Consider the following 9,968-nt stretch of genomic DNA (forward strand, 5'->3'; position numbering starts at 1 on the left):
TTTATTGCAGGAGTGTAAAAGCTCCAGCTCGGATTATTCCTGGGACATCCTGTTTGTCAGCGCGGTTTAAGGCTGATCGTATCCTCTGATATCAGCAACTGGCCTCAAAGTTTTGAAGTGTTAAGAAGAACATCTTGCCATATGGACTGCCCTTTGTTCCCAAGAAAGAGTAGGTCACGATGGACATGGAGGTCTCGAAAGGCACATGAAGATTTATAGGGTATTGTAAACTTGCCATATAAGGCAGCGATGGAAAAATACTGGCACATGTATTTAGGGTATAAAAGGTGTGTAAATGTAAGCTTTCGGGGAGAGAGACTACACTAGCTTCCTGAGCGTTTCTGAACACCTGGGTAAGTAGAATAAAGAGGTTAAACGATTTTGGTTGTCTGACTATTCTGTTATTAGGTCACGAACTACAACAGCACGAAGATTATCCTGAAATGCTTCATATTGAACAAAAGGACAAGGAAAAGAAACCAGAACAGAAGGGAAAGCCAAGTGCGAGTGATGCTGTTCTCCCATCTCAAACGTGTGAGCACATTGGGGGGTCGGGATGAAACCGGCATCTCCTCCAAGCTGATCTATTGGCTGGAGAATCTGGTCCTGAAAATACTTGTCTGAGCACAGAGATGACCGAGACCAACTCTGAACCAGCACCAGAAAATCGTGAATCTTTGGATCAAGAAACGATAGAACTGGAAACTTCAGGGGATCCTGCACCAGAAAACCCAGCACACCTTGAAGACGTTTCAACCAAAGTAATTGCTGAAAAAACTAGTTCCACAGAGAACTCTACAGGTTTTTGTCGATGGTGGAAAACTAAATGAATCCATCACTGCTGTACAAAAAGGGAGCAAAGCAGATTTGTGGAAACTGTAGGCTGGTTAATCTGACTTCAATGGTTGATAAGATTATAAGAGTCCATTATAAAGAATGATGTTAAGGAGCACTTAGAAGTTCATGATAAAATAGGCCGAAGTCAGCATGGGGAGGGGAGGTCTTGCCTGACGAATCAGCTGGAATTATTTGGAGAAGTAAATAGCAGGACAGGCAAAGGAGAGTCAGTAGATGTTTACCTAGATTTTCAGAAATACTTTGATAGGGTGCCACATATGAGGCTGCTAAGGAAGATGAGAGCCCATGGTATCAAGGGGCAGATACTAGCATGGATAGCAGGTTGGCTGAATGACAGAAGGCAAATAGTGGCAATAATGGGGGCTTTTTCTGTCTGGCTGCCAGTGACTAGCGGAGAGTCCCTTTTTCAGACCAGTGTGAAGATAATTTCTAATAACAATACTATAAAAACGTGGTGCCTAAATGATACCTGAGTACGAACTGTACTTGATTTTTAACCGCCCCTCCCTCTCTTCTGGGGACTTTAATTTTGAGAAAATTCATTTTCTGGGTTTAAACTAGCCTTTAACCTTTGGTAGGAGAGGAAAATAAAGTCCGGTGTTAGGAGTGGTAACAGCAATCCAAAAAAGGGAGTTGAGAGGTCAGGATGTCAGTGTGAGAGGGGGAAGTACCAGAGAGGGTAGTTGGGAGCAGTGGCTCAATGGCCAAAGGCAATATGTGGCTGAAGGTGGTTGCAGCTGATGCCACAACCCATGGATCGATTTGCAGACATACACGTACTTGATATGTTTCTTTATTGCCCTATTTGCTTCTCTATTCCTTTCCATAGTCATGGAGTGTCACAGTGTGGAAACAGGTCCTTCGGCCCAACTTGCCCACAGCGGCTAACATGTTCCAGCTACTCTAGTCCCACTTGCCCATGTTTGTTCCATATTCCTCCAAACCTGTCCTATCCATGTATCTGTCTGTTCTTTAAATGTTTAATGTTCACGTTTAAATGTTAACTGTTTCCAAAATGTAAAGAATTGACAGATATTGTTTTCTTTTAATGCATCGAGCAATTCTGTAGCACACCTGGTCATTTTTAAGAGTGTGCCATTTTGCCCTAACATACCGGTTGGAAAACACAGGTTTACAGGAGGCCCAGGAGCGGTTGGAGCAGCGTCCGGGCGGTAGGTTTAAAAACCCATCGCGGGGCTTGTTCACACAGAGGCCCAGGAGCGGTTGGAGGTGGTTGGAGCAGCGTCCGGGCGGTATGTTTAAAAACCCAGCGCGGGGCTTGTTCACACAGAGGCCCAGGAGCAGTTGGAGGCGGTTGGAGCAGCGTCCGGGCGGTAGGTTTAAAAACCCAGCGCGGGGCTTGTTCACACAGAGGCCCAGGAGCGGTTGGAGGTGGTTGGAGCAGGGTCCGGGCGGTAGGTTTAAAAACCCAGCGCGGGGCTTGTTCACACAGAGGCCCAGGGGCGGTTGGTGGAAGCGGACTAGAGGAAGCAGCTGATTGGGCGTAACCTCGGGGTTGTATTTCTGCTTTTTGTTCGTACTTTTAGTTAAGGGTTCAGTGAGTTAAAGGTACAGTGCTTTTTAGTAAAGGTACAGTTTAAAGGATTAAGAGGGATTTGATTTAATTTGGTGGTAAGACATGTCAGGTGAGATCGGCCCCGTGGAATGCTCATCCTGCAACATGTGGGAGATCAGGGATATTGTCGGTGTCCCTGATGACTACATGTGCAGGAAGTGTGTCCAGCTGCAGCTCCTGGCAAACCGCATTGAACGGTTGGAGCTGCGGTTGGACTCATTCTGGAGCATCCACGATGCTGAGAAGGTCGTGGATAGCACGTATAGTGAGTTGGCCACACCACAGGTAAAAGATAAGCGGACAGAAAGGAAACGGGTAGCCACTAGCCAGCGTAGCAGTAGGCAGGTAGTGCAGGAGTCCCCTGCGGTCATCTCCCTCCTAAACAGATATGCCATTTTGGATACTGTTGGGGGAGATGGCTCATCAGGGGAAGGCAGCAGCAGCCAAGTTCATGGCACCGTGGGTGGCTCTGCGGCAAAAGAGGGGAGGAAAAAGAGTGGAAGGGCTATAGTGATAGGGGATTCAATTGTAAGGGGAATAGATAGGCGTTTCTGCGGCCGCAAACGAGACTCCAGGATGGTATGTTGCCTCCCTGGTGCAAGGGTCAGGGATATCTCTGAGCGGCTGCAGGACATTCTGGAGGGGGAGGGTGAGCAGCCAGTTGTCGTGGTGCACATTGGCACCAACGATTTCGGTAAAAAACGTGATGAGGTCCTACAAGGTGAATTTAGAGAGCTAGGAGATAAACTTAAAAGTAGGACCTCAAAGGTAATAATCTCTGGATTACTACCAGTGCCACGTGCTAGTCAGAGTAGGAATAGGAGGATATTTCAGATGAATACGTGGCTTGAAAAATGGTGCAAGGGGGAAGGATTCACATTTTTAGGACATTGGAACCAGTTCTGGGAGAGGTGGGACCAGTACAAACAGGACGGTCTGCACCTGAGCTGGAATGGAACCAATGTCCAAGGGGGAGTGTTTGCTAGTGCTGTCGGGGAGGATTTAAACTAATGTGGCAGGGGGATGGGAGCAGGAGCAGAGAGACAGAGGGGTGTAAAATGAGGGTAGACGCAACAGGTAGCAAGGTGAAAAGTAAAAGTGGCAGGCAGACAAATCCAGGGCAAAAATCAAAAAGGGCCACTTTTCAACATAATTGTATAAGGGGTAAGGGAGTTGTAAAAACAAGCCTGAAGGCTTTGTGTCTCAATGCAAGGAGTATACGTAATAAGGTGGATGAATTAAATGTGGAGAAAGTTATTAATGATTATGATATAGTTGGGATTACGGAGACATGGCTCCAGGGTGACCAAGGCTGGGAGCTCAACATCCAGGGATATTCTATATTCAGGCGGGATAGACAGAAAGGAAAAGGAGGTGGGGTAGCGTTACTGGTTAGAGAGGAGATTAAAGCAGTGGAAAGGAAGGACATTAGCTTGGAGGAAGTGGAATCGATATGGGTAGAGCTACGAAACACTAAGGGGCAGAAAACGCTAGTGGGAGTTGTGTACAGGCCACCTAACAGCAGTAGTGAGGTTGGGGATGGCATCAAGCAGGAAATTAGAAATGCGTGCACTAAAGGTGCAGCAGTTATAATGGGTGACTTCAATCTACATATAGATTGGGTGAACCAAACTGGCAGGGGTGCTGAGGAAGAGGATTTCTTGGAATGTTTGAGAGATGGTTTTCTAAACCAACATGTCGAGGAACCAACGAGAGAACAGGCCATTCTAGACGGTATTGAGTAATGAGGAAGGGTTAGTTAGCAGTCTTGTTGTGCGAGGCGGCCCCTTGGGCAAGAGTGATCATAATATGGTAGAGTTCTTCATTAGGATGGAGAGTGACAAAGTCAATACAGAAACAAGTGTTCTGAACTTAAAGAAAGGTAACTTTGAGGGTATGAGGCGTGAATTGTCCAAGATAGACTGGCGATTGATGCTGAAAGGGTTGACGGTGGACATGCAATGGAAGGCATTTAAAGGTCGCATGGATGAACTACAAGTGTTCATCCCAGTTTGGCAAAAGAACAAACCAGGAAAGGTAGTGCATCCGTGGCTAACAAGGGAAATCAAGGATAGTATTAAAACAAAAGATGAAGCATACAGATTAGCCAGAAAAAGTAGCATACCAGACGACTGGGAGAAATTCAGAGTCCAGCAGAGGAGGACAAAGGGCTTAATTAGGAAAGGGAAAATAGATTATGAGGGAAAACTGGCAAGGAACATAAAAACTGACTGCAAAAGCTTTTATAGATATGTCAAGAGAAAAAGATTAGTTAAGACAAATGTAGGTCCTTTGCAGTCGGAAACAGGTGAATTGATCATAGGGAACAAGGAGATGGCAGACCAATTGAATAAATACTTTGGTTCTGTCTTCACTAAGGAAGACATAAACCGTCTGCCGGAAATAGCGGGGGACCGGGGGTCTAATGAGATGGAGGAACTGAGGGAAATCCAGGTTAGTCGGGAAGTGGTGTTAGGTAAATTAAATGGATTAAAGGCAGATGAATCCCCAGGGCCAGATAGGCTGCATCCCAGAGTGCTTAAGGAAGTAGCCTCAGAAATAGTGGATGCATTAGTGATAATTTTTCAAAACTCTTTAGATTCTGGAGTAGTTCCTGAGGACTGGAGGGTAGCTAATGTAACCCCACTTTTTAAAAAGGGAGGGAGAGAGAAAACGGGGAATTATAGACCAGTTAGCCTAACATCGGTAGTGGGGAAAATGCTAGAGTCAGTTATTAAAGATGTGATAGCATCACATTTGGAAAGTGGTGAAATCATCGGACAAAGTCAGCATGGATTTACCAAAGGCAAATCATGTCTGACGAATCTTATAGAATTTTTTGAGGATGTAACTAGTAGAGTGGATAAGGGAGAACCAGTCGATGTGTTATATCTGGACTTTCAGAAGGCCTTCGACAAGGTCCCACATAGGAGATTGGTGTACAAACTTAAAGCACACGGTATTGAGGGTTCAGTGTTGAGGTGGATAGAAAATTGGTTGGCGGACAGGAAGCAAAGAGTAGGAATAAACGGGTCCTTTTCGGAATGGCAGGCAGTGACTAGTGGGGTACCGCAAGGCTCTGTGCTGGGACCCCAGTTATTTACAGTGTATATTAATGATTTGGACGAGGGAATTGAATGCAACATCTCTAAGTTTGCGGATGACATGAAGCTGGGTGGCAGTGTTAGCTGCGAGGAGGATGCTAGGAGGCTGCAGAGTGACTTGGATAGATTAGGCGAGTGGGCAAATGCATGGCAGATGCAATATAATGTGGATAAATGTGAGGTTATCCACTTTGGCGGCAAGAACAGGAAAGCAGAGTATTACCTGAATGGTGACCGATTGGGAGAAGGGGAGATGCAACGTGACCTGGGTGTCATGGTGCACCAGTCATTGAAAGCAAGCATGCAGGTGCAGCAGGCAGTGAAGAAAGCGAATGGTATGTTGGCATTCATAGCAAGAGGATTTGAGTTTAGGAGCAGGGAGGTTCTGCTGCAGTTGTACAGGGCCTTGGTGAGACCGCACCTGGAGTATTGTGTGCAGTTTTGGTCTCCTAACCTGAGGAAAGACGTTCTTGCCTTAGAGGGAGTACAGAGAAGGTTCACCAGATTGATCCCTGGGATGGCGGGACTTTCATATGAGGAAAGACTGGATAGACTGGGCTTGTACTCGCTGGAATTTAGAAGACTGAGGGGGGATCTTATAGAAACATATAAAATTCTTAAGGGGTTGGAGAGGCTAGATGCGGGAAGATTGTTCCCGATGTTGGGGGAGTCCAGAACCAGGGGTCACAGCTTAAGGATAAGGGGGAAGTCTTTTAGGACCGAGATGAGAAAACATTTCTTCACACAGAGAGTGGTGAGTCTGTGGAATTCTCTGCCACAGAGGGTAGTTGAGGCCAGTTCATTGGCTATATTTAAGAGGGAGTTAGATGTGGCCCTTTTTGCTAAAGGGATCAGTGGGTATGGAGAGAAGGCAGGTACAGGCTACTGAGCTGGATAATCAGCCATGATCATATTGAATGGCGGTGCAGGCTCGAAGGGCCGAATGGCCTACTCCTGCACCTATTTTCTATGTTTCTATGTTTACACAGTGCTTCTTGCATAGGTAAGGGTTGGTATCTGAATCAGCACCGTAGTGAGCTTAATGGAGCAGACAAATTAATATATATGAAAAGGATTATACAAATTATATAATTACTCTAACGACCATTACAATTCAATTATATTCAATTGTATAAATTTGTGGATGAAAATGTATTATAGTACTTAACAACAAATAAAGAGGGTTTGAAAAGCAATGCCAAGTCAGGATAGATATATATTTATCTTTAGTTGTTACTGAGCAGAGCTGCATATTGGACACATAGTACAAGGTTATACGAACAGTTATGCCCACAAAGATTTAGTGCAAAATGAGATGTGATTTAATTAATAAAACAGGTTGTTGCTTCCTCTGTTATCAAGCAACTTACACACTCCACATGGTGGTGCAGTGGTAGAGTTGCTGCCTTACAGCGCTTGCAGTGTTGAGGATCCGGGTCTGTACGCAGTTTGTAGGTTTTGAAACTGCTGTCTGTACGCAGTTTGTAGGTTCTCCCCCTGACCACGTGGGTTTTAGCCAAGATCTTCGGTTTCCTCCTACACTCCAAAGACATACAGGTTTGTAGGTTAATTGGCTTGGCATAAATTAAAAAAAATTGTCTCCAGCGTATCCCTAGTAGGACAGTGTTAGTGTGCAGGGATCACTGATCGGTGCGGACTCGGTGGGCCATAGGGCCTGTTTCCGTGCTGTATATCTAAAAAATGAAACTAAAGACTGCTGTGCTGGTCTTGAGTATCCCTGTTTTAAATCTGTCCATACATTCTGCCCATACCTTCAGCTGCTAAGGGACAAAGCTATGGAATTACTGCCCCTAAGTATTCCCCAACCAGAAACCATGGATAGAGGTACATTCACAGGTTAAGGTCAGGTCTGCTGATCTCTGCAAACCTAGCACTATAGATTTTGGGCCTGAGTGGTGAGTGAAAAATCTATCCCACACTTTGTTCAATTTGACACCAATTGTAATGGTTTAGTTTATTATGGTCACATGTGCCGAGATACAGTGAAAAGCTTTTTGTTGCATGCTGTCCAGTCAACTAAAAGATTATACATGATTACAATCAAGCCGTCGCCAGTGTGCAGATAAAGGGTACAACACTTAGTACAAGATTAAGTTCAATAAAGTCTGATTAAAGATAATTCAAAGGTCTCCAGGAAGGTAGATAGATAGGAGGTCAGGACCACACTGTAGCTGGTGAGAAAACAGTTCTGGTGCCTGATATTAGCTGGGAAGAAACTGCCCCTGAATCTAGAGTCATACATTTTCAAACTTCTATGCCTGATTGAAGAGGGGAGAAGAGGGCATGACTGGACTAAGACTATCTAGACGTTTATATGCACAGTGGTCCATATTCCAACAGAGTTGGTTCTTATTCTTAATTTGAAGTTAAGCAATGCAGTAAAGCTAATTAATCTTTTGTTGCAAATACATCTGAGCACGTGAATCAAAGTGATGCGATTGGCACCAGTGTCCTCAGATATGATAGTTTCAATCAGGTTTTCTTCATCTTTTGTATTTTGTCTTCAGTGACATAAGTTACCTGGCTTCTCATAAATATCCACTTTCTTCCATGTTGGGTTTAGAAATTAACTTAACAATTGTTGCAATATGGTGACAGATAAAACAAAATAGTTCCATTGTATTCTCTGACAGAGTAGAGTTGAACAAAGCTCCTGTAAAACTGATCATCATTCTGAAGCTTGTGAGATTTAACACTTCCTGTTGTTAATTAACCACACCAATAGATCCTCCTTACATGAAGGTAAACAGTGCATGTTAATGCTGGTAATTGGCAGTCTTTAGATTGAGTCAATGGTAGTAATACATGTGGCTTGTACAACTTCATTTTAAAAGGGAACCATTTTCTCTTCCATCCTTTGTATTGTTTTCCCTGAAAAGTGTAATGGAATTATGCCAATTTAATATATATTTTTGAAAACTTGTCAAAAATGCATGATTAACCAGTCTAACAAAATGCAGGTATACAATTAATATACCTCCATCCCATAAAGTATCCCTCCCTCTTCATCTAGATGAAAACTGGCAATTGTTTCTCCTTTGTCTAATATCAAATTTCTACTTCTACGTCTTTGAAGTGTGGGAGAAAACAGAAGATCGTACAAACTATGTACATTTCGTGGTTATGTAAAGGATCACGCTGCAACCTGTTCAAGGTGTTTCAAATTAAAAGATGATGAGACAGATGCACGGTAACAGTTAACTCTGACAGGAGTAGGAGGAACAGCCTTAGGTTGCAGCTCGGATATTTAGCAGAGAATTCAAGAACTGTTTTTGCACAATGTCTGATAAAATTCTAGAATATACTGTACTAGGACATAATAAAAGTGGTCAATAGACTTCGGGACTGAGGTTATTAATCGATATTAACGGATATGGAACAAAGTGCCGACATCGGAAGCTGCGGCAGCGTCTTCGCCCGCCCAGAATCGTGGGGTTTGGGTCGGCCCGCTGTGGACCTTTCACCATCCGGCCTGGAACATAGAAACGTAGAAAATAGGTGCAGGAGTAGGCCATTCGGCCCTTCGAGCCTGCACCGCCATTCAATATGATCATGGCTGATCATCCAACTCAGTATCCCGTACCTGCCTTCTCTCCATACCCCCTGATCCCTTTAGCCACAAGGGCCACATCTAACTCCCTCTTAAATATAGCCAATGAACTGGCCTCAACTACCTTCTGTGGCAGAGAATTCCACAGATTCACCACTCTGTGTGAAAAAAAACTTTCTCATCTCGGTCCTAAAAGACTTCCCCCTTATCCTTAAACTGTGACCCCTTGTTCTGGACTTCCCTAACATCGGGAACAATCTTCCTGAATCTAGCCTGTCCAACCCCTTAAGAATTTTGTAAGTTTCTATAAGATCCCCCCTCAATCTTCTAAATTCCAGCGAGTACAAGCCGAGTCTGTCCAGTCTTTCTTCATATGAAAGTCCTGCCATCCCAGGAATCAATCTGGTGAACCTTCTCTGTACTCCCTCTATGGCAAGAATGTCTTTCCTCAGATTAGGAGACCAAAACTGTACGCAATACTCCAGGTGTGGTCTCACCAATGCCCTGTACAACTGCAGCAGAACCTCCCTGCTCCTATACTCAAAACGTGGCAACTTCAACAGCCTGACCATGGGAGAAGACGGCGGGGGAAGAGAAAAGACATTCTGACCTTCTATCACAGTGAGGAGGTGACTGGAGGAGACTCACTGTGATGGACGTTTCTTTTTTTTGTTTTGTGTTGGTTTGTGATTGTGTGTGAAATTGCTTATTTTTATTGCTCTTATTATCATATCATATATATACAGCCGGAAACAGGCCTTTTCGGCCCACCAAGTCCGTGCCGCCCAGCGATCCCCGCACATTAACACTATCCTACACCCACTAGGGACAATTTTTACCTTTACCCAGCCAATTAACC

Source organism: Rhinoraja longicauda, chromosome 13 (genome assembly GCF_053455715.1).
Source record: "Rhinoraja longicauda isolate Sanriku21f chromosome 13, sRhiLon1.1, whole genome shotgun sequence".
Classification (NCBI taxonomy): Eukaryota; Metazoa; Chordata; class Chondrichthyes; order Rajiformes; family Arhynchobatidae; genus Rhinoraja; species Rhinoraja longicauda.